We start from the raw sequence: 26,736 nt of genomic DNA on the forward strand, positions 1-26,736 counted from the left end.
TTCACATTTGTAGGTTGATCATCAGTGTTAGAGCTAAAATTAGCCTGTTTAAAGTGATTTTCATGCTTCCAGGGGCTCGGGAAGTGAATTAAATACTATTTGGAGGCATTTAATGTTCAAGCAAAAACAGGTGATTGTTGACAAAAGAGATAACACCCCCCATTACGTCATGCTTCAGAAATGTGGAACATGGTCCGTTTTCAAATGTTTTATTTTTGAACGTCAGTTCACATTTGTAGGTGGATCATCAGTGTTGGAGCAAAAATTAGCATGTTTAAAGTGATTTTCATGCTTCCAGGGGCCCTAAACACAAGATTTATGGAATGGTTAAAAGTGCATGAAAATGGCCAATTTACTCACTCTGAGTTCTCAAAAAGGGTTTCTTCACCCCGGGAAGTTAATTAAATACCATTTGGAGGCATTTAATGTTCAAGCAAAAACGGCTGATTTTCGACAAAAGAGATAACACCCCCCATTACGTCATGCTTTAGAAATGTGGAGAATGGTCCGTTTTCAAATGTTTTATTTTTGATCGTCAGTTCACATTTGTAGGTGGATCATCAGTATTAGAGCTAAAATTAGCATGTTTAAAGTGATTTTCATGCTTCCCGGGGCTCGGGAAGTGAATTAAATACTATTTGGAGGCATTTAATGTTCACGCAAAAACGGCTGATTTTTGACAAAAGAGATAACACCCCCCCATTACGTCATGCTTCAGAAATGTGGAGACTGGTCCATTGTCAAATGTTTTATTTTTGAACGTCAGTTCACATTTGTAGGTTGATCATCAGTAATAGAGCTAAAATTAGCATGTTTAAAGTGATTTTCATGCTTCCAGGGGCTCGGGAAGTGAATTAAATACTATTTGGAGGCATTTAATGTTCAAGCAAAAATGGCAGATTTTTGACAAAAGAGATAACACCCCCCCATTACGTCATGCTTCAGAAATGTGCAACGTGGTCCGTTTTCAAATGTTTTATTTTTGAACGTCAGTTCACATTTGTAGGTTGATCATCAGTGTTAGAGCTAAAATTAGCATGTTTAAAGTGAGTTTCATGCTTCCAGGGGCCCTAAACACAAGATTTATGGAATGGTTAAAAGTGCATGAAAATGGCCAATTTACTCACTCTGAGTTCTCAAAAAGGGTTTCTTCACCCCGGGAAGTTAATTAAATACCATTTGGAGGCATTTAATGTTCAAGCAAAAACGGCTGATTTTCGACAAAAGAGATAACACCCCCCCATTACGTCATGCTTCAGAAATGTGGAAAATGGCCCGTTTTCAAATGTTTTATTTTTGAACGTCAGTTCACATTTGTAGGTTGATCATCAGTGTTAGAGCTAAAATTAGCCTGTTTAAAGTGATTTTCATGCTTCCAGGGGCTCGGGAACTGAATTAAATACTATTTGGAGGCATTTAATGTTCAAGCAAAAACAGGTGATTGTTGACAAAAGAGATAACACCCCCCATTACGTCATGCTTCAGAAATGTGGAACATGGTCCGTTTTCAAATGTTTTATTTTTGAACGTCAGTTCACATTTGTAGGTGGATCATCAGTGTTGGAGCTAAAATTAGCATGTTTAAAGTGATTTTCATGCTTCCAGGGGCCCTAAACACAAGATTTATGGAATGGTTAAAAGTGCATGAAAATGGCCAATTTACTCACTCTGAGTTCTCAAAAAGGGTTTCTTCACCCCGGGAAGTTAATTAAATACCATTTGGAGGCATTTAATGTTCAAGCAAAAACGGCTGATTTTCGACAAAAGAGATAACACCCCCCATTACGTCATGCTTTAGAAATGTGGAGAATGGTCCGTTTTCAAATGTTTTATTTTTGATCGTCAGTTCACATTTGTAGGTGGATCATCAGTATTAGAGCTAAAATTAGCATGTTTAAAGTGATTTTCATGCTTCCCGGGGCTCGGGAAGTGAATTAAATACTATTTGGAGGCATTTAATGTTCACGCAAAAACGGCTGATTTTTGACAAAAGAGATAACACCCCCCCATTACGTCATGCTTCAGAAATGTGGAAAATGGTCCGTTTTCAAATGTTTTATTTTTGAACGTCAGTTCACATTTGTAGGTGGATCATCAGTGTTAGAGCTAAAATTAGCATGTTTAAAGTGATTTTCATGCTTCCAGGGGCTCGGGAAGTGAATTAAATACTATTTGGAGGCATTTAATGTTCAAGCAAAAACGGCTGATTTTTGACAAAAGAGATAACACCCCCCCATTACGTCATGCTTCAGAAATGTGGAGATTGGTCCATTGTCAAATGTTTTATTTTTGAACGTCAGTTCACATTTGTAGGTTGATCATCAGTAATAGAGCTAAAATTAGCATGTTTAAAGTGATTTTCATGCTTCCAGGGGCTCGGGAAGTGAATTAAATACTATTTGGAGGCATTTAATGTTCACGCAAAAATGGCAGATTTTTGACAAAAGAGATAACACCCCCCCATTACGTCATGCTTCAGAAATGTGCAACGTGGTCCGTTTTCAAATGTTTTATTTTTGAACGTCAGTTCACATTTGTAGGTTGATCATCAGTGTTAGAGCTAAAATTAGCATGTTTAAAGTGAGTTTCATGCTTCCAGGGGCCCTAAACACAAGATTTATGGAATGGTTAAAAGTGCATGAAAATGGCCAATTTACTCACTCTGAGTTCTCAAAAAGGGTTTCTTCACCCCGGGAAGTTAATTAAATACCATTTGGAGGCATTTAATGTTCAAGCAAAAACGGCTGATTTTCGACAAAAGAGATAACACCCCCCCATTACGTCATGCTTCAGAAATGTGGAAAATGGCCCGTTTTCAAATGTTTTATTTTTGAACGTCAGTTCACATTTGTAGGTTGATCATCAGTGTTAGAGCTAAAATTAGCCTGTTTAAAGTGATTTTCATGCTTCCAGGGGCTCGGGAAGTGAATTAAATACTATTTGGAGGCATTTAATGTTCAAGCAAAAACAGGTGATTGTTGACAAAAGAGATAACACACCCCCATTACGTCATGCTTCAGAAATGTGGAACATGGTCCGTTTTCAAATGTTTTATTTTTGAACGTCAGTTCACATTTGTAGGTGCATCATCGGTGTTAGAGCTAAAATTAGCATGTTTAAAGTGATTTTCATGCTTCCAGGGGTTCTAAACACAAGATTTATGGAATGGTTAAAAGTGCATGAAAATGGCCAATTTACTCACTCTGAGTTCTCAAAAAGGGTTTCTTCACCCCGGGAAGTTAATTAAATACCATTTCGAGGCATTTAATGTTCAAGCAAAAACGGCTGATTTTCGACAAAAGAGATAACACCCCCCCCCATTACGTCATGCTTCAGAAATGTGGAAAATGATCCTTTTTCAAATGTTTTATTTTTGAACGTCAGTTCACATTTGTAGGTGGATCATCAGTGTTAGAGCTAAAATTAGCATGATTAAAGTGATGTTCATGCTTCCAGGGGCTCGGGAAGTGAATGAAATACTATTTGGAGGCATTTAATGTTCAAGCAAAAACGGCTGATTTTTGACAAAAGAGATAACACCCCCCCATTATGTCATGCTTCAGAAATGTGGAGACTGGTCCGTTTTCAAATGTTTTATTTTTGAACGTCAGTTCACATTTGTAGGTTGATCATCAGTAATAGAGCTAAAATTAGCATGTTTAAAGTGATTTTCATGCTTCCAGGGGCTCGGGAAGTGAATTAAATACTATTTGGAGGCATTTAATGTTCAAGCAAAAATGGCAGATTTTTGACAAAAGAGATAACACCCCCCCATTACGTCATTCTTCAGAAATGTGGAACATGGTCCGTTTTCAAATGTTTTATTTTTGAACGTCAGTTCACATTTGTAGGTGGATCATCAGTGTTAGAGCTAAAATTAGCATGTTTAAAGTGATTTTCATGCTTCCAGGGGCCCTAAACACCAGATTTATGGAATGGTTAAAAGTGCATGAAAATGGCCAATTTACTCACTCTGAGTTCTCAAAAAGGGTTCCTTCACCCCGGGAAGTTAATTAAATACCATTTGGAGGCATTTAACGTTCAAGCAAAAACGGCTGATTTTCGGTAAAAGAGATAACACCCCCCCCATTACGTCATGCTTCAGAAATGTGGAAAATGATCCGTTTTCAAATGTTTTATTTTTGAACGTCAACTCACATCTGTAGGTGGATCATCAGTGTTAGAGCTAAAATTAGCATGTTTAAAGTGATTTTCATGCTTCCAGGGGCTCGGGAAGTGAATTAAATACTATTTGGAGGCATTTAATGTTCAAGCAAAAACGGCTGATTTTTGACAAAAGAGATAACACCCCCCATTACGTCATGCTTCAGAAATGTGGAAAATGGTCCGTTTTCAAATGTTTTATTTTTGAACGTCAGTTCACATTTGTAGGTTGATCATCAGTGTTAGAGCTAAAATTAGCATGTTTAAAGTGATTTTCATGCTTCCAGGGGCCCTAAACACAAGATTTATGGAATGGTTAAAAGTGCATGAAAATGGCCAATTTACTCACTCTGAGTTCTCAAAAAGGGTTTCTTCACCCCGGGAAGTTAAAAAAATACCATTTTGAGGCATTTAATGTTCAAGCAAAAACGGCTGATTTTTGACAAAAGAGATAACACCAACCCATTACGTCATGCGTCAGAAATGTGGAGACTGGTCCGTTTTCAAATGTTTTATTTTTGAACGTCAGTTCACATTTGTAGGTTGATCATCAGTGTTAGAGCTAAAATTAGCATGTTTAAAGTGATTTTCATGCTTCCAGGTGCTCGGGAAGTGAATTAAATACTATTTGGAGGCATTTAATGTTCAAGCAAAAATGGCAGATTTTTGACAAAAGAGATAACACCCCCCATTACGTCATGCTTCAGAAATGTGCAACGTGGTCTGTTTTCAAATGTTTTATTTTTGAACGTCAGTTCACATTTGTAGGTTGATCATCAGTGTTAGAGCTAAAATTAGCATGTTTAAAGTGAGTTTCATGCTTCCAGGGGCCCTAAACACAAGATTTATGGAATGGTTAAAAGTGCATCAAAATGGCCAATTTACTCACTCTGAGTTCTCAAAAAGGGTTTCTTCACCCCGGGAAGTTAATTAAATACCATTTGGAGGCATTTAATGTTCAAGCAAAAACGGCTGATTTTCGACAAAAGAGATAACACCCCCCCATTACGTCATGCTTCAGAAATGTGGAAAATGGCCCTTTTTCAAATGTTTTATTTTTGAACGTCAGTTCACATTTGTAGGTGCATCATCAGTGTTAGAGCTAAAATTAGCCTGTTTAAAGTGATTTTCATGCTTCCAGGGGCTCGGGAAGTGAATTAAATACTATTTGGAGGCATTTAATGTTCAAGCAAAAACAGGTGATTGTTGACAAAAGAGATAACACCCCCCCATTACGTCATGCTTCAGAAATGTGGAACATGGTCCGTTTTCAAATGTTTTATTTTTGAACGTCAGTTCACATTTGTAGGTGCATCATCAGTGTTAGAGCTAAAATTAGCATGTTTAAAGTGATTTTCATGCTTCCAGGGGCCCTAAACACAAGATTTATGGAATGGTTAAAAGTGCATGAAAATGGCCAATTTACTCACTCTGAGTTCTCAAAAAGGGTTTCTTCACCCCGGGAAGTTAATTAAATACCATTTGGAGGCATTTAATGTTCAAGCAAAAACTGCTGATTTTCGACAAAAGAGATAACACCCCCCATTACGTCATGCTTCAGAAATGTGGAGAATGGTCCGTTTTCAAATGTTTTATTTTTGAACGTCAGTTCACATTTGTAGGTTGATCATCAGTGTTAGAGCTAAAATTAGCTTGTTTAAAGTTATTTTCATGCTTCCAGGGGCTCGGGAAGTGAATTAAATACTATTTGGAGGCATTTAATGTTCAAGCAAAAACGGCAGATTTTTGACAAAAGAGATAACACCCCCCCATTACGTCATGCTTCAGAAATGTGGAATATTGTCCGTTTTCAAATGTTTTATTTTTGAACGTCAGTTCACATTTGTAGGTTGATCATCAGTGTTAGAGCTAAAATTAGCATGTTTAAAGTGAGTTTCATGCTTCCAGGGGCCCTAAACACAAGATTTATGGAATGGTTAAAAGTGCATGAAAATGGCCAATTTACTCACTCTGAGTTCTCAAAAAGGGTTTCTTCACCCCGGGAAGTTAATTAAATACCATTTGGATGCATTTAATGTTCAAGCAAAAACGGCTGATTTTCGACAAAAGAGATAACACCCCCCCATTACGTCATGCTTCAGAAATGTGGAAAATGGTCCGTTTTCAAATGTTTTATTTTTGAACGTCAGTTCACATTTGTAGGTTGATCATCAGTGTTAGAGCTAAAATTAGCATGTTTAAAGTGATTTTCATGCTTCCAGGGGCCCTAAACACAAGATTTATGGAATGGTTAAAAGTGCATGAAAATGGCCAATTTACTCACTCTGAGTTCTCAAAAAGGGTTTCTTCAACCCAGGAAGTTAATTAAATACCATTTGGAGGCATTTAATGTTCAAGCAAAAACGGCTGATTTTCGGCAAAAGAGATAACACCCCCCCCCCATTACGTCATGCTTCAGAAATGTGGAAAATGATCCGTTTTCAAATGTTTTATTTTTGAACGTCAGTTCACATTTGTAGGTGGATCATCAGTGTTAGAGCTAAAATTAGCATGTTTAAAGTGATTTTCATGCTTCCAGGGGCTCTGGAAGTGAATTAAATACTATTTGGAGGCATTTAATGGTCAAGCAAAAACGGCAGATTTTTGACAAAAGAGATAACACCCCCCCATTACGTCATGCTTCAGAAATGTGGAAAATGGTCCGTTTTCAAATGTTTTATTTTTGAACGTTAGTTCACATTTGTAGGTTGATCATCAGTGTTAGAGCTAAAATTAGCATGTTTAAAGTGATTTTCATGCTTCCAGGGGCCCTAAACACAAGATTTATGGAATGGTTAAAAGTGCATGAAAATGGCCAATTTACTCACTCTGAGTTCTCAAAAAGGGTTTCTTCACCCCGGGAAGTTAATTAAATACCATTTTGAGGCATTTAATGTTCAAGCAGAAACGGCTGATTTTTGACAAAAGAGATAACACCAACCCATTACGTCATGCGTCAGAAATGTGGAGACTGGTCCGTTTTCAAATGTTTTATTTTTGAACGTCAGTTCACATTTGTAGGTTGATCATCAGTGTTAGAGCTAAAATTAGCATGTTTAAAGTGATTTTCATGCTTCAAGGGGCTCGGGAAGTGAATTAAATACTATTTGGAGGCATTTAATGTTCAAGCAAAAATGGCAGATTTTTGACAAAAGAGATAACACCCCCCCATTACGTCATGCTTCAGAAATGTGGAACATGGTCCGTTTTCAAATGTTTTATTTTTGAACGTCAGTTCACATTTGTAGGTTGATCATCAGTGTTAGAGCTAAAATTAGCATGTTTAAAGTGAGTTTCATGCTTCCAGGGGCCCTAAACACAAGATTTATGGAATGGTTAAAAGTGCATGAAAATGGCCAATTTACTCACTCTGAGTTCTCAAAAAGGGTTTCTTCACCCCGGGAAGTTAATTGAATACCATTTGGAGGCATTTCATGTTCAAGCAAAAACGGCTGATTTTCGACAAAAGAGATAACACCCCCCCATTACGTCATGCTTCAGAAATGTGGAAAATGGCCCATTTTCAAATGTTTTATTTTTGAACGTCAGTTCACATTTGTAGGTTGATCATCAGTGTTAGAGCTAAAATTAGCCTGTTTAAAGTGATTTTCATGCTTCCAGGGGCTCGGGAAGTGAATTAAATACTATTTGGAGGCATTTAATGTTCAAGCAAAAACAGGTGATTGTTGACAAAAGAGATAACACCCCCCCCATTACGTCATGCTTCAGAAATGTGGAACATGGTCCGTTTTCAAATGTTTTATTTTTGAACGTCAATTCACATTTGTAGGTGGATCATCAGTGTTAGAGCTAAAATTAGCATGTTTAAAGTGATTTTTATGCTTCCAGGGGCCCTAAACACAAGATTTATGGAATGGTTAAAAGTGCATGAAAGTGGCCAATTTACTCACTCTGAGTTCTCAAAAAGGGTTTCTTCACCCCGGGAAGTTAATTAAATACCATTTGGAGGCATTTAATGTTCAAGCAAAAACGGCTGATTTTCGACAAAAGAGATAACACCCCCCATTACGTCATGCTTCAGAAATGTGGAGAATGGTCCGTTTTGAAATTTTTTATTTTTGAACGTCAGTTCACATTTGTAGGTGGATCATCAGTGTTAGAGCTAAAATTAGCATGTTTAAAGTGATTTTCATGCTTCCAGGGGCTCAGGAAGTGAATTAAATACTATTTGAAGGCATTTAATGTTCAAGCAAAAACGGCTGATTTTTGACAAAAGAGATAACACCCCCCCATTACGTCATGCTTCAGAAATGTGGAGACTGGTCCGTTTTCAAATGTTTTATTTTTGAACGTCAGTTCACATTTGTAGGTTGATCATCAGTGTTAGAGCTAAAATTAGCATGTTTAAAGTGAGTTTCATGCTTCCAGGGCCCCTAAACACAAGATTTATGGAATGGTTAAAAGTGCATGAAAATGGCCAATTTACTCACTCTGAGTTCTCAAAAAGGGTTTCTTCACCCCGGGAAGTTAATTGAATACCATTTGGAGGCATTTCATGTTCAAGCAAAAACGGCTGATTTTCGACAAAAGAGATAACACCCCCCCATTACGTCATGCTTCAGAAATGTGGAAAATGGCCCATTTTCAAATGTTTTATTTTTGAACGTCAGTTCACATTTGTAGGTTGATCATCAGTGTTAGAGCTAAAATTAGCCTGTTTAAAGTGATTTTCATGCTTCCAGGGGCTCGGGAAGTGAATTAAATACTATTTGGAGGCATTTAATGTTCAAGCAAAAACAGGTGATTGTTGACAAAAGAGATAACACCCCCCATTACGTCATGCTTCAGAAATGTGGAACATGGTCCGTTTTCAAATGTTTTATTTTTGAACGTCAGTTCACATTTGTAGGTGGATCATCAGTGTTGGAGCTAAAATTAGCATGTTTAAAGTGATTTTCATGCTTCTAGGGGCCCTAAACACAAGATTTATGGAATGGTTAAAAGTGCATGAAAATGGCCAATTTACTCACTCTGAGTTCTCAAAAAGGGTTTCTTCACCCCGGGAAGTTAATTAAATACCATTTGGAGGCATTTAATGTTCAAGCAAAAACGGCTGATTTTCGACAAAAGAGATAACACCCCCCATTACGTCATGCTTTAGAAATGTGGAGAATGGTCCGTTTTCAAATGTTTTATTTTTGATCGTCAGTTCACATTTGTAGGTGGATCATCAGTATTAGAGCTAAAATTAGCATGTTTAAAGTGATTTTCATGCTTCCCGGGGCTCGGGAAGTGAATTAAATACTATTTGGAGGCATTTAATGTTCACGCAAAAACGGCTGATTTTTGACAAAAGAGATAACACCCCCCCATTACGTCATGCTTCAGAAATGTGGAAAATGGTCCGTTTTCAAATGTTTTATTTTTGAACGTCAGTTCACATTTGTAGGTGGATCATCAGTGTTAGAGCTAAAATTAGCATGTTTAAAGTGATTTTCATGCTTCCAGGGGCTCGGGAAGTGAATTAAATACTATTTGGAGGCATTTAATGTTCAAGCAAAAACGGCTGATTTTTGACAAAAGAGATAACACCCCCCCATTACGTCATGCTTCAGAAATGTGGAGACTGGTCCATTGTCAAATGTTTTATTTTTGAACGTCAGTTCACATTTGTAGGTTGATCATCAGTAATAGAGCTAAAATTAGCATGTTTAAAGTGATTTTCATGCTTCCAGGGGCTCGGGAAGTGAATTAAATACTATTTGGAGGCATTTAATGTTCAAGCAAAAATGGCAGATTTTTGACAAAAGAGATAACACCCCCCCATTACGTCATGCTTCAGAAATGTGCAACGTGGTCCGTTTTCAAATGTTTTATTTTTGAACGTCAGTTCACATTTGTAGGTTGATCATCAGTGTTAGAGCTAAAATTAGCATGTTTAAAGTGAGTTTCATGCTTCCAGGGGCCCTAAACACAAGATTTATGGAATGGTTAAAAGTGCATGAAAATGGCCAATTTACTCACTCTGAGTTCTCAAAAAGGGTTTCTTCACCCCGGGAAGTTAATTAAATACCATTTGGAGGCATTTAATGTTCAAGCAAAAACGGCTGATTTTCGACAAAAGAGATAACACCCCCCCATTACGTCATGCTTCAGAAATGTGGAAAATGGCCCGTTTTCAAATGTTTTATTTTTGAACGTCAGTTCACATTTGTAGGTTGATCATCAGTGTTAGAGCTAAAATTAGCCTGTTTAAAGTGATTTTTATGCTTCCAGGGGCTCGGGAAGTGAATTAAATACTATTTGGAGGCATTTAATGTTCAAGCAAAAACAGGTGATTGTTGACAAAAGAGATAACACCCCCCCATTACGTCATGCTTCAGAAATGTGGAACATGGTCCGTTTTCAAATGTTTTATTTTTGAACGTCAGTTCACATTTGTAGGTGCATCATCAGTGTTAGAGCTAAAATTAGCATGTTTAAAGTGATTTTCATGCTTCCAGGGGCCCTAAACACAAGATTTATGGAATGGTTAAAAGTGCATGAAAATGGCCAATTTACTCACTCTGAGTTCTCAAAAAGGGTTTCTTCACCCCGGGAAGTTAATTAAATACCATTTGGAGGCATTTAATGTTCAAGCAAAAACGGCAGATTTTTGACAAAAGAGATAACACCCCCCCCATTACGTCATGCTTCCGAAATGTGCAACGTGGTCCGTTTTCAAATGTTTTATTTTTGAACGTCAGTTCACATTTGTAGGTTGATCATCAGTGTTAGAGCTAAAATTAGCATGTTTAAAGTGAGTTTCATGCTTCCAGGGGCCCTAAACACAAGATTTATGGAATTGTTAAAAGTGCATGAAAATGGCCAATTTACTCACTCTGAGTTCTCAAAAAGGGTTTCTTCACCCCGGGAAGTTAATTAAATACCATTTGGAGGCATTTAATGTTCAAGCAAAAACGGCTGATTTTCGACAAAAGAGATAACACCCCCCCATTACGTCATGCTTCAGAAATGTGGAAAATGGCCCTTTTTCAAATGTTTTATTTTTGAACGTCAGTTCACATTTGTAGGTTGATCATCAGTGTTAGAGCTAAAATTAGCATGTTTAAAGTGAGTTTCATGCTTCCAGGGGCCCTAAACACAAGATTTATGGAATTGTTAAAAGTGCATGAAAATGGCCAATTTACTCACTCTGAGTTCTCAAAAAGGGTTTCTTCACCCCGGGAAGTTAATTAAATACCATTTGGATGCATTTAATGTTCAAGCAAAAACGGCTGATTTTTGACAAAAGAGATAACACCCCCCATTACGTCATGCTTCAGAAATGTGGAAAATGGTCCGTTTTCAAATGTTTTATTTTTGAACGTCAGTTCACATTTGTAGGTTGATCATCAGTGTTAGAGCTAAAATTAGCATGTTTAAAGTGAGTTTCATGCTTCCAGGGGCCCTAAACACAAGATTTATGGAATGGTTAAAAGTGCATGAAAATGGCCAATTTACTCACTCTGAGTTCTCAAAAAGGGTTTCTTCACCCCAGGAAGTTAATTAAATACCATTTGTAGGCATTTAATGTTCAAGCAAAAACGGCTGATTTTCGGCAAAAGAGATAACACCCCCCCCCCATTACGTCATGCTTCAGAAATGTGAAAAATGATCAGTTTTCAAATGTTTTATTTTTGAACGTCAGTTCACATTTGTAGGTGGATCATCAGTGTTAGAGCTAAAATTAGCATGTTTAAAGTGATTTTCATGCTTCCAGGGGCTCTGGAAGTGAATTAAATACTATTTGGAGGCATTTAATGGTCAAGCAAAAACGGCTGATTTTTGACAAAAGAGATAACACCCCCCATTACGTCATGCTTCAGAAATGTGGAAAATGGTCCGTTTTCAAATGTTTTATTTTTGAAGGTCAGTTCACATTTGTCGGTTGATCATCAGTATTATAGCTAAAATTAGCATGTTTAATGTGATTTTCATGCTTCCAGGGGCCCTAAACACAAGATTTATGGAATGGTTGAAAGTGCATGAAAATGGCCAATTTACTCACTCTGAGTTCTCAAAAAGGGTTTCTTCACCCCGGGAAGTTAATTGAATACCATTTGGAGGCATTTCATGTTCAAGCAAAAACAGCTGATTTTCGACAAAAGAGATAACACCCCCCCATTACGTCATGCTTCAGAAATGTGGAAAATGGCCCATTTTCAAATGTTTTATTTTTGAACGTCAGTTCACATTTGTAGGTTGATCATCAGTGTTAGAGCTAAAATTAGCCTGTTTAAAGTGATTTTCATGCTTCCAGGGGCTCGGAAAGTGAATTAAATACTATTTGGAGGCATTTAATGTTCAAGCAAAAACAGGTGATTGTTGACAAAAGAGATAACACCCCCCCATTACGTCATGCTTCAGAAATGTGGAACATGGTCCGTTTTCAAATGTTTTATTTTTGAACGTCAATTCACATTTGTAGGTGGATCATCAGTGTTAGAGCTAAAATTAGCATGTTTAAAGTGATTTTCATGCTTCCAGGGGCCCTAAACACAAGATTTATGGAATAGTTAAAAGTGCATGAAAGTGGCCAATTTACTCACTCTGAGTTCTCAAAAAGGGTTTCTTCACCCCGGGAAGTTAATTAAATACCATTTGGAGGCATTTAATGTTCAAGCAAAAACGGCTGATTTTCGACAAAAGAGATAACACCCCCCATTACGTCATGCTTCAGAAATGTGGAAAATGATCCGTTTTCAAATGTTTTATTTTTGAACGTCAGTTCACATTTGTAGGTGGATCATCGGTGTTAGAGCTAAAATTAGCATGTTTAAAGTGATTTTCATGCTTCCAGGGGCTCTGGAAGTGAATTAAATACTATTTGGAGGCATTTAATGGTCAAGCAAAAACGGCTGATTTTTGACAAAAGAGATAACACCCCCCCATTACGTCATGCTTCAGAAATGTGGAAAATGGTCCGTTTTCAAATGTTTTATTTTTGAAGGTCAGTTCACATTTGTAGGTTGATCATCAGTATTAGAGCTAAAATTAGCATGTTTAATGTGATTTTCATGCTTCCAGGGGCCCTAAACACAAGATTTATGGAATGGTTAAAAGTGCATGAAAATGGCCAATTTACTCACTCTGAGTTCTCAAAAAGGGTTTCTTCACCCCGGGAAGTTAATTGAATACCATTTGGAGGCATTTCATGTTCAAGCAAAAACGGCTGATTTTCGACAAAAGAGATAACACCCCCCCATTACGTCATGCTTCAGAAATGTGGAAAATGGCCCATTTTCAAATGTTTTATTTTTGAACGTCAGTTCACATTTGTAGGTTGATCATCAGTGTTAGAGCTAAAATTAGCCTGTTTAAAGTGATTTTCATGCTTCCAGGGGCTCGGGAAGTGAATTAAATACTATTTGGAGGCATTTAATGTTCAAGCAAAAACAGGTGATTGTTGACAAAAGAGATAACACCCCCCCATTACGTCATGCTTCAGAAATGTGGAACATGGTCCGTTTTCAAATGTTTTATTTTTGAACGTCAATTCACATTTGTAGGTGGATCATCAGTGTTAGAGCTAAAATTAGCATGTTTAAAGTGATTTTCATGCTTCCAGGGGCCCTAAACACAAGGGGGCAGAATTATGTTAACTGGCGCATCCCGAGGGATGCGCCAGTTAACATGCGCCACAGCTACGCCACCCATGGTGCGCCGCATTTATGATGCGGCGCACCATGGGGCAAAAACGGCACAGATGCGTCACGCATCTGTGCCGTAAAAGTGACGGATTGCTGGAGTTGTGTCGCAAGCGCGACGCAGCTCCAGCAAGGCTCGGGGGTGCCCTATCTGACCAATGCTGCGTCAAGCCTTACGCCTGCTTCAAGCAGGCGCAGGGTTTTGACGCAGCATTGGCCTAAAAGTGACTGAGTGAAATCTTATAGATTTCACTCAGCCACTTTTGCGAGGCGCACCTGCCCCGGAACGCCCACCCTGCGCCGGAACGCCCACAAGCGGCGCAGGGCTTTACAACGTGACGCATCTGCCTAGATGCGTCACATTGTAAATCGGTCGTAGGGATGCGCCACGTTTACGCCACAGTTGCGTGACGCAAACGTGGCGCATACACAACATAAATCTGCCCCAAGATTTATGGAATGGTTAAAAGTGCATGAAAGTGGCCAATTTACTCACTCTGAGTTCTCAAAAAGGGTTTCTTCACCCCGGGAAGTTAATTAAATACCATTTGGAGGCATTTAATGTTCAAGCAAAAACGGCTGATTTTCGACAAAAGAGATAACACCCCCCATTACGTCATGCTTCAGAAATGTGGAGAATGGTCCGTTTTCAAATGTTTTATTTTTGAACGTCAGTTCACATTTGTAGGTGGATCATCAGTGTTAGAGCTAAAATTAGCATGTTTAAAGTGATTTTCATGCTTCCAGGGGCTCAGGAAGTGAATTAAATACTATTTGGAGGCATTTAATGTTCAAGCAAAAACGGCTGATTTTTGACAAAAGAGATAACACCCCCCCATTACGTCATGCTTCAGAAATGTGGAGACTGGTCCGTTTTCAAATGTTTTATTTTTGAACGTCAGTTCACATTTGTAGGTTGATCATCAGTGTTAGAGCTAAAATTAGCATGTTTAAAGTGAGTTTCATGCTTCCAGGGGCCCTAAACACAAGATTTATGGAATGGTTAAAAGTGCATGAAAATGGCCAATTTACTCACTCTGAGTTCTCAAAAAGGGTTTCTTCACCCCGGGAAGTTAATTGAATACCATTTGGAGGCATTTCATGTTCAAGCAAAAACATCTGATTTTCGACAAAAGAGATAACACCCCCCATTACGTCATGCTTTAGAAATGTGGAGAATGGTCCGTTTTCAAATGTTTTATTTTTGATCATCAGTTCACATTTGTAGGTGGATCATCAATATTAGAGCTAAAATTAGCATGTTTAAAGTGATTTTCATGCTTCCCGGGGCTCGGGAAGTGAATTAAATACTATTTGGAGGCATTTAATGTTCACGCAAAAACGGCTGATTTTTGACAAAAGAGATAACACCCCCCCATTACGTCATGCTTCAGAAATGTGGAAAATGGTCCATTTTCAAATGTTTTATTTTTGAACGTCAGTTCACATTTGTAGGTTGATCATCAGTGTTAGAGCTAAAATTAGCATGTTTAAAGTGATTTTCATGCTTCCAGGGGCTCGGGAAGTGAATTAAATACTATTTGGAGGCATTTAATGTTCACGCAAAAACGGCTGATTTTTGACAAAAGAGATAACACCCCCCCATTACGTCATGCTTCAGAAATGTGGAAAATGGTCCGTTTTCAAATGTTTTATTTTTGAACGTCAGTTCACATTTGTAGGTGGATCATCAGTGTTAGAGCTAAAATTAGCATGTTTAAAGTGATTTTCATGCTTCCAGGGGCTCGGGAAGTGAATTAAATACTATTTGGAGGCATTTAATGTTCAAGCAAAAATGGCTGATTTTTGACAAAAGAGATAACACCCCCCCATTACGTCATGCTTCAGAAATGTGGAGACTGGTCCGTTGTCAAATGTTTTATTTTTGAACGTCAGTTCACATTTGTAGGTTGATCATCAGTAATAGAGCTAAAATTAGCATGTTTAAAGTGATTTTCATGCTTCCAGGGGCTCGGGAAGTTAATTAAATACTATTTGGACGCATTTAATGTTCAAGCAAAAATGGCAGATTTTTGACAAAAGAGATAACACCCCCCCCCCATTACGTCATTCTTCAGAAATGTGGAACATGGTCCGTTTTCAAATGTTTTATTTTTGAACGTCAATTCACATTTGTAGGTGGATCATCAGTGTTAGAGCTAAAATTAGCATGTTTAAAGGGATTTTCATGCTTCCAGGGGCCCTAAACACAAGATTTATGGAATGGTTAAAAGTGCATGAAAGTGGCCAATTTACTCACTCTGAGTTCTCAAAAGGGGTTTCTTCACCCCGGGAAGTTAATTAAATACCATTTGGAGGCATTTAATGTTCAAGCAAAAACGGCTGATTTTCGACAAAAGAGATAACACCCCCCATTACGTCATGCTTCAGAAATGTGGAGAATGGTCCGTTTTCAAATGTTTTATTTTTGAACGTCAGTTCACATTTGTAGGTGGATCATCAGTGTTAGAGCTAAAATTAGCATGTTTAAAGTGATTTTCATGCTTCCAGGGGCTCAGGAAGTGAATTAAATACTATTTGGAGGCATTTAATGTTCAAGCAAAAACGGCTGATTTTTGACAAAAGAGATAACACCCCCCCATTACGTCATGCTTCAGAAATGTGGAGACTGGTCCGTTTTCAAATGTTTTATTTTTGAACGTCAGTTCACATTTGTAGGTTGATCATCAGTGTTAGAGCTAAAATTAGCATGTTTAAAGTGAGTTTCATGCTTCCAGGGGCCCTAAACACAAGATTTATGGAATGGTTAAAAGTGCATGAAAATGGCCAATTTACTCACTCTGAGTTCTCAAAAAGGGTTTCTTCACCCTGGGAAGTTAATTGAATACCATTTGGAGGCATTTCATGTTCAAGCAAAAACGGCTGATTTTCGACAAAAGAGATAACACCCTCCCATTACGTCATGCTTCAGAAATGTGGAAAATGGCCCATTTTCAAATGTTTTATCTTTGAACGTCAGTTCACATTTGTAGGTTGATCATCAGTGTTAGAGCTAAAATTAGCCTGTTTAAAGTGATTTTCATGCTTCCAGCGGCTCGGGAAGTGAATTAAATACTATTTGGAGGCATTTAATGTTCAAGCAAAAACAGGTGATTGTTGACAAAAGAGATAACACCCCCCCATTACGTCATGCTTCAGAAATGTGGAACATGGTCCGTTTTCAAATGTTTTATTTTTGAACGTCAGTTCACATTTGTAGGTGGATCATCAGTGTTGGAGCTAAAATTAGCATGTTTAAAGTGATTTTCATGCTTCCAGGGGCTCGGGAAGTGAATTAAATACTATTTGGAGGCATTTAATGTTCAAGCAAAAATGGCTGATTTTTGACAAAAGAGATAACACCCCCCCATTACGTCATGCTTCAGAAATGTGGAGACTGGTCCGTTGTCAAATGTTTTATTTTTGAACGTCAGTTCACATTTGTAGGTTGATCATCAGTAATAGAGCTAAAATTAGCATGTTTAAAGTGATTTTCATGCTTCCAGGGGCTCGGGAAGTTAATTAAATACTATTTGGACGCATTTAATGTTCAAGCAAAAATGGCAGATTTTTGACAAAAGAGATAACACCCCCCCCCATTACGTCATTCTTCAGAAATGTGGAACATGGTCCGTTTTCAAATGTTTTATTTTTGAACGTCAATTCACATTTGTAGGTGGATCATCAGTGTTAGAGCTAAAATTAGCATGTTTAAAGTGATTTTCATGCTTCCAGGGGCCCTAAACACAAGATTTATGGAATGGTTAAAAGTGCATGAAAGTGGCCAATTTACTCACTCTGAGTTCTCAAAAGGGGTTTCTTCACCCCGGGAAGTTAATTAAATACCATTTGGAGGCATTTAATGTTCAAGCAAAAACGGCTGATTTTCGACAAAAGAGATAACACCCCCCATTACGTCATGCTTCAGAAATGTGGAGAATGGTCCGTTTTCAAATGTTTTATTTTTGAACGTCAGTTCACATTTGTAGGTGGATCATCAGTGTTAGAGCTAAAATTAGCATGTTTAAAGTGATTTTCATGCTTCCAGGGGCTCAGGAAGTGAATTAAATACTATTTGGAGGCATTTAATGTTCAAGCAAAAACGGCTGATTTTTGACAAAAGAGATAACACCCCCCCATTACGTCATGCTTCAGAAATGTGGAGACTGGTCCGTTTTCAAATGTTTTATTTTTGAACGTCAGTTCACATTTGTAGGTTGATCATCAGTGTTAGAGCTAAAATTAGCATGTTTAAAGTGAGTTTCATGCTTCCAGGGGCCCTAAACACAAGATTTATGGAATGGTTAAAAGTGCATGAAAATGGCCAATTTACTCACTCTGAGTTCTCAAAAAGGGTTTCTTCACCCTGGGAAGTTAATTGAATACCATTTGGAGGCATTTCATGTTCAAGCAAAAACGGCTGATTTTCGACAAAAGAGATAACACCCTCCCATTACGTCATGCTTCAGAAATGTGGAAAATGGCCCATTTTCAAATGTTTTATCTTTGAACGTCAGTTCACATTTGTAGGTTGATCATCAGTGTTAGAGCTAAAATTAGCCTGTTTAAAGTGATTTTCATGCTTCCAGCGGCTCGGGAAGTGAATTAAATACTATTTGGAGGCATTTAATGTTCAAGCAAAAACAGGTGATTGTTGACAAAAGAGATAACACCCCCCCATTACGTCATGCTTCAGAAATGTGGAACATGGTCCGTTTTCAAATGTTTTATTTTTGAACGTCAGTTCACATTTGTAGGTGGATCATCAGTGTTGGAGCTAAAATTAGCATGTTTAAAGTGATTTATATGCTTCCAGGGGCCCTAAACACAAGATTTATGGAATGGTTAAAAGTGCATGAAAATGGCCAATTTACTCACTCTGAGTTCTCAAAAAGGGTTTCTTCACCCCGGGAAGTTAATTAAATACCATTTGGAGGCATTTAATGTTCAAGCAAAAACGGCTGATTTTCGACAAAAGAGATAACACCCCCCATTACGTCATGCTTTAGAAATGTGGAGAATGGTCCGTTTTCAAATGTTTTATTTTTGATCATCAGTTCACATTTGTAGGTGGATCATCAGTATTAAAACTAAAATTAGCATGTTTAAAGTGATTTTCATGCTTCCCGGGGCTCGGGAAGTGAATTAAATACTATTTGGAGGCATTTAATGTTCACGCAAAAACGGCTGATTTTTGACAAAAGAGATAACACCCCCCCCATTACGTTATGCTTCAGAAATGTGGAAAATGGTCCATTTTCAAATGTTTTATTTTTGAACGTCAGTTCACATTTGTAGGTTGATCATCAGTGTTAGAGCTAAAATTAGCATGTTTAAAGTGATTTTCATGCTTCCAGGGGCTCGGGAAGTGAATTAAATACTATTTGGAGGCATTTAATGTTCACGCAAAAACGGCTGATTTTTGACAAAAGAGATAACACCCCCCCATTACGTCATGCTTCAGAAATGTGGAAAATGGTCCGTTTTCAAATGTTTTATTTTTGAACGTCAGTTCACATTTGTAGGTGGATCATCAGTGTTAGAGCTAAAATTAGCATGTTTAAAGTGATTTTCATGCTTCCAGGGGCTCGGGAAGTGAATTAAAAACTATTTGGAGGCATTTAATGTTCAAGCAAAAACGGCTGATTTTTGACAAAAGAGATAACACCCCCCCATTACATCATGCTTCAGAAATGTGGAGACTGGTCCGTTGTCAAATGTTTTATTTTTGAACGTCAGTTCACATTTGTAGGTTGATCATCAGTAATAGAGCTAAAATTAGCATGTTTAAAGTGATTTTCATGCTTCCAGGGGCTCGGGAAGTGAATTAAATACTATTTGGAGGCATTTAATGTTCAAGCAAAAATGGCAGATTTTTGACAAAAGAGATAACACCCCCCCCATTACGTCATTCTTCAGAAATGTGGAACATGGTCCATTTTCAAATGTTTTATTTTTGAACGTCAGTTCACATTTGTAGGTTGATCATCAGTGTTAGAGCTAAAATGAGCATGTTTAAAGTGAGTTCCATGCTTCCAGGGGCCCTAAACACAAGATTTATGGAATGGTTAAAAGTGCATGAAAATGGCCAATTTACTCACTCTGAGTTCTCAAAAAGGGTTTCTTCACCCCGGGAAGTTAATTAAATACTATTTGGAGGCATTTAATGTTCAAGCAAAAACGGCTGATTTTCGACAAAAGAGATAACACCCCCCCATTACGTCATGCTTCAGAAATGTGGAAAATGGTCAGTTTTCAAATGTTTTATTTTTGAACGTCAGTTCACATTTGTAGGTGGATCATCAGTGTTAGAGCTAAAATTAGCATGTTTAAAGTGATTTTCATGCTTCCAGGGGCTCGGGAAGTGAATTAAATACTATTTGGAGGCATTTAATGTTCAAGCAAAAATGGCAGATTTTTGACAAAAGAGATAACACCCCCCCCCCATTACGTCATGCTTCCGAAATGTGGAAAATGGTCCGTTTTCAAATGTTTTATTTTTGAACGTCAGTTCACATTTGTAGGTTGATCATCAGTGTTAGAGCTAAAATTAGCATGTTTAAAGTGATTTTCATGCTTCCAGGGGCCCTAAACACAAGATTTATGGAATGGTTAAAAGTGCATGAAAATGGCCAATTTACTCACTCTGAGTTCTCAAAAAGGGTTTCTTCACCCCGGGAAGTTAATTAAATACCATTTTGAGGCATTTAATGTTCAAGCAAAAACGGCTGATTTTTGACAAAAGAGATAACACCAACCCATTACGTCATGCGTCAGAAATGTGGAGACTGGTCCGTTTTCAAATGTTTTATTTTTGAACGTCAGTTCACATTTGTAGGTTGATCATCAGTGTTAGAGCTAAAATTAGCTTGTTTAAATTTATTTTCATGCTTCCAGGGGCTCGGGAAGTGAATTAAATACTATTTGGAGGCATTTAATGTTCAAGCAAAAACGGCAGATTTTTGACAAAAGAGATAACACCCCCCCATTACGTCATGCTTCAGAAATGTGCAACATGGTCCGTTTTCAAATGTTTTATATTTGAACGTCAGTTCACATTTGTAGGTTGATCATCAGTGTTAGAGCTAAAATTAGCATGTTTAAAGTGAGTTTCATGCTTCCAGGGGCCCTAAACACAGTATTATGGAATGGTTAAAAGTGCATGAAAATGGCCAATTTACTCATTCTGAGTTCTCAAAAAGGGTTTCTTCACCCCGGGAAGTTAATTAAATACCATTTGGAGGCATTTAATGTTCAAGCAAAAACGGCTGATTTTCGACAAAAGAGATAACACCCCCCCATTACGTCATGCTTCAGAAATGTGGAAAATGGCCCGTTTTCAAATGTTTTATTTTTGAACGTCAGTTCACATTTGTAGGTTAATCATCAGTGTTAGAGATAAAATTAGCCTGTTTAAAGTGATTTTCATGCTTCCAGGGGCTCGGGAAGTGAATTAAATACTATTTGGAGGCATTTAATGTTCAAGCAAAAACAGGTGATTGTTGACAAAAGAGATAACACCCTCCCATTACGTCATGCTTCAGAAATGTGGAACATGGTCCGTTTTCAAATGTTTTATTTTTGAACGTCAGTTCACATTTGTAGGTGGATTATCAGTGTTAGAGCTAAAATTAGCATGTTTAAAGTGATTTTCATGCTTCCAGGGGCCCTAAACACAAGATTTATGGAATGGTTAAAAGTGCATGAAAATGGCCAATTTACTCACTCTGAGTTCTCAAAAAGGGTTTCTTCACCCCAGGAAGTTAATTAAATACCATTTGGAGGCATTTAATGTTCAAGCAAAAACGGCTGATTTTCGACAAAAGAGATAACACCCCCATTACGTCATGCTTCAGAAATGTGGAGAATGGTCCGTTTTCAAATGTTTTATTTTTGAACGTCAGTTCACATTTGTAGGTTGATCATCAGTGTTAGAGCTAAAATTAGCTTGTTTAAATTTATTTTCATGCTTCCAGGGGCTCGGGAAGTGAATTAAATACTATTTGGAGGCATTTAATGTTCAAGCAAAAACGGCAGATTTTTGACAAAAGAGATAACACCCCCCATTACGTCATGCTTCAGAAATGTGGAAAATTGTCCGTTTTCAAATGTTTTATTTTTGAACGTCAGTTCACATTTGTAGGTTGATCATCAGTGTTAGAGCTAAAATTAGCATGTTTAAAGTGAGTTTCATGCTTTCAGGGGCCCTAAACACAAGATTTATGGAATGGTTAAAAGTGCATGAAAATGGCCAATTTACTCACTCTGAGTTCTCAAAAAGGGTTTCTTCTCCCCGGGAAGTTAATTAAATACCATTTCGAGGCATTTAATGTTCAAGCAAAAACGGCTGATTTTCGACAAAAGAGATAACACCCCCCCATTACGTCATGCTTCAGAAATGTGGAAAATGATCCGTTTTCAAATGTTTTTTTTTTGAACGTCAGTTCACATTTGTAGGTGGATCATCAGTGTTAGAGCTAAAATTAGCATGTTTAAAGTGATTTTCATGCTTCCAGGGGCTCGGGAAGTGAATTAAATACTATTTGGAGGCATTTAATGTTCAAGCAAAAACGGCTGATTTTTGACAAAAGAGATAACACCCCCCCCATTACGTCATGCTTCAGAAATGTGGAGACTGGTCCGTTTTCAAATGTTTTATTTTTGAACGTCAGTTCACATTTGTAGGTGGATCATCAGTGTTGGAGCTAAAATTAGCATGTTTAAAGTGATTTATATGCTTCCAGGGGCCCTAAACACAAGATTTATGGAATGGTTAAAAGTGCATGAAAATGGCCAATTTACTCACTCTGAGTTCTCAAAAAGGGTTTCTTCACCCCGGGAAGTTAATTAAATACCATTTGGAGGCATTTAATGTTCAAGCAAAAACGGCTGATTTTCGACAAAAGAGATAACACCCCCCATTACGTCATGCTTTAGAAATGTGGAGAATGGTCCGTTTTCAAATGTTTTATTTTTGATCATCAGTTCACATTTGTAGGTGGATCATCAGTATTAAAACTAAAATTAGCATGTTTAAAGTGATTTTCATGCTTCCCGGGGCTCGGGAAGTGAATTAAATACTATTTGGAGGCATTTAATGTTCACGCAAAAACGGCTGATTTTTGACAAAAGAGATAACACCCCCCCCATTACGTCATGCTTCAGAAATGTGGAAAACGGTCCATTTTCAAATGTTTTATTTTTGAACGTCAGTTCACATTTGTAGGTTGATCATCAGTGTTAGAGCTAATATTAGCATGTTTAAAGTGATTTTCATGCTTCCAGGGGCTCGGGAAGTGAATTAAATACTATTTGGAGGCATTTAATGTTCACGCAAAAACGGCTGATTTTTGACAAAAGAGATAACACCCCCCCATTACGTCATGCTTCAGAAATGTGGAAAATGGTCCGTTTTCAAATGTTTTATTTTTGAACGTCAGTTCACATTTGTAGGTGGATCATCAGTGTTAGAGCTAAAATTAGCATGTTTAAAGTGATTTTCATGCTTCCAGGGGCTCGGGAAGTGAATTAAAAACTATTTGGAGGCATTTAATGTTCAAGCAAAAACGGCTGATTTTTGACAAAAGAGATAACACCCCCCCATTACATCATGCTTCAGAAATGTGGAGACTGGTCCGTTGTCAAATGTTTTATTTTTGAACGTCAGTTCACATTTGTAGGTTGATCATCAGTAATAGAGCTAAAATTAGCATGTTTAAAGTGATTTTCATGCTTCCAGGGGCTCGGGAAGTGAATTAAATACTATTTGGAGGCATTTAATGTTCAAGCAAAAATGGCAGATTTTTGACAAAAGAGATAACACCCCCCCCATTACGTCATTCTTCAGAAATGTGGAACATGGTCCATTTTCAAATGTTTTATTTTTGAACGTCAGTTCACATTTGTAGGTTGATCATCAGTGTTAGAGCTAAAATGAGCATGTTTAAAGTGAGTTCCATGCTTCCAGGGGCCCTAAACACAAGATTTATGGAATGGTTAAAAGTGCATGAAAATGGCCAATTTACTCACTCTGAGTTCTCAAAAAGGGTTTCTTCACCCCGGGAAGTTAATTAAATACTATTTGGAGGCATTTAATGTTCAAGCAAAAACGGCTGATTTTCGACAAAAGAGATAACACCCCCCCATTACGTCATGCTTCAGAAATGTGGAAAATGGTCAGTTTTCAAATGTTTTATTTTTGAACGTCAGTTCACATTTGTAGGTGGATCATCAGTGTTAGAGCTAAAATTAGCATGTTTAAAGTGATTTTCATGCTTCCAGGGGCTCGGGAAGTGAATTAAATACTATTTGGAGGCATTTAATGTTCAAGCAAAAATGGCAGATTTTTGACAAAAGAGATAACACCCCCCCCCATTACGTCATGCTTCCGAAATGTGGAAAATGGTCCGTTTTCAAATGTTTTATTTTTGAACGTCAGTTCACATTTGTAGGTTGATCATCAGTGTTAGAGCTAAAATTAGCATGTTTAAAGTGATTTTCATGCTTCCAGGGGCCCTAAACACAAGATTTATGGAATGGTTAAAAGTGCATGAAAATGGCCAATTTACTCACTCTGAGTTCTCAAAAAGGGTTTCTTCACCCCGGGAAGTTAATTAAATACCATTTTGAGGCATTTAATGTTCAAGCAAAAACGGCTGATTTTTGACAAAAGAGATAACACCAACCCATTACGTCATGCGTCAGAAATGTGGAGACTGGTCCGTTTTCAAATGTTTTATTTTTGAACGTCAGTTCACATTTGTAGGTTGATCATCAGTGTTAGAGCTAAAATTAGCATGTTTAAAGTGATTTGCATGCTTCCAGGGGCTCGGGAAGTGAATTAAATACTATTTGGAGGCATTTAATGTTCAAGCAAAAATGGCAGATTTTTGACAAAAGAGATAACACCCCCCCATTACGTCATGCTTCAGAAATGTGCAACATGGTCCGTTTTCAAATGTTTTATATTTGAACGTCAGTTCACATTTGTAGGTTGATCATCAGTGTTAGAGCTAAAATTAGCATGTTTAAAGTGAGTTTCATGCTTCCAGGGGCCCTAAACACAGTATTATGGAATGGTTAAAAGTGCATGAAAATGGCCAATTTACTCATTCTGAGTTCTCAAAAAGGGTTTCTTCACCCCGGGAAGTTAATTAAATACCATTTGGAGGCATTTAATGTTCAAGCAAAAACGGCTGATTTTCGACAAAAGAGATAACACCCCCCCATTACGTCATGCTTCAGAAATGTGGAAAATGGCCCGTTTTCAAATGTTTTATTTTTGAACGTCAGTTCACATTTGTAGGTTAATCATCAGTGTTAGAGATAAAATTAGCCTGTTTAAAGTGATTTTCATGCTTCCAGGGGCTCGGGAAGTGAATTAAATACTATTTGGAGGCATTTAATGTTCAAGCAAAAACAGGTGATTGTTGACAAAAGAGATAACACCCTCCCATTACGTCATGCTTCAGAAATGTGGAACATGGTCCGTTTTCAAATGTTTTATTTTTGAACGTCAGTTCACATTTGTAGGTGGATTATCAGTGTTAGAGCTAAAATTAGCATGTTTAAAGTGATTTTCATGCTTCCAGGGGCCCTAAACACAAGATTTATGGAATGGTTAAAAGTGCATGAAAATGGCCAATTTACTCACTCTGAGTTCTCAAAAAGGGTTTCTTCACCCCAGGAAGTTAATTAAATACCATTTGGAGGCATTTAATGTTCAAGCAAAAACGGCTGATTTTCGACAAAAGAGATAACACCCCCATTACGTCATGCTTCAGAAATGTGGAGAATGGTCCGTTTTCAAATGTTTTATTTTTGAACGTCAGTTCACATTTGTAGGTTGATCATCAGTGTTAGAGCTAAAATTAGCTTGTTTAAATTTATTTTCATGCTTCCAGGGGCTCGGGAAGTGAATTAAATACTATTTGGAGGCATTTAATGTTCAAGCAAAAACGGCAGATTTTTGACAAAAGAGATAACACCCCCCATTACGTCATGCTTCAGAAATGTGGAAAATTGTCCGTTTTCAAATGTTTTATTTTTGAACGTCAGTTCACATTTGTAGGTTGATCATCAGTGTTAGAGCTTAAATTAGCATGTTTAAAGTGAGTTTCATGCTTTCAGGGGCCCTAAACACAAGATTTATGGAATGGTTAAAAGTGCATGAAAATGGCCAATTTACTCACTCTGAGTTCTCAAAAAGGGTTTCTTCTCCCCGGGAAGTTAATTAAATACCATTTCGAGGCATTTAATGTTCAAGCAAAAACGGCTGATTTTCGACAAAAGAGATAACACCCCCCCATTACGTCATGCTTCAGAAATGTGGAAAATGATCCGTTTTCAAATGTTTTTTTTTTTAACGTCAGTTCACATTTGTAGGTGGATCATCAGTGTTAGAGCTAAAATTAGCATGTTTAAAGTGATTTTCATGCTTCCAGGGGCTCGGGAAGTGAATTAAATACTATTTGGAGGCATTTAATGTTCAAGCAAAACCGGCTGATTTTTGACAAAAGAGATAACACCCCCCCCATTACGTCATGCTTCAGAAATGTGGAGACTGGTCCGTTTTCAAATGTTTTATTTTTGAACGTCAGTTCACATTTGTAGGTTGATCATCAGTGTTAGAGCTAAAATTAGCATGTTTAAAGTGAGTTTCATGCTTCCAGGGGCCCTAAACACAAGATTTATGGAATGGTTAAAAGTGCATGAAAATGGCCAATTTACTCACTCTGAGTTCTCAAAAAGGGTTTCTTCACCCCGGGAAGTTAATTGAATACCATTTGGAGGCATTTCATGTTCAAGCAAAAACGGCTGATTTTCGACAAAAGAGATAACACCCCCCCATTACGTCATGCTTCAGAAATGTGGAAAATGGCCCATTTTCAAATATTTTATTTTTGAACGTCAGTTCACATTT

Source organism: Lissotriton vulgaris, unplaced genomic scaffold (assembly GCF_964263255.1).
Source record: "Lissotriton vulgaris unplaced genomic scaffold, aLisVul1.2 SCAFFOLD_289, whole genome shotgun sequence".
Taxonomy (NCBI): domain Eukaryota; kingdom Metazoa; phylum Chordata; class Amphibia; order Caudata; family Salamandridae; genus Lissotriton; species Lissotriton vulgaris.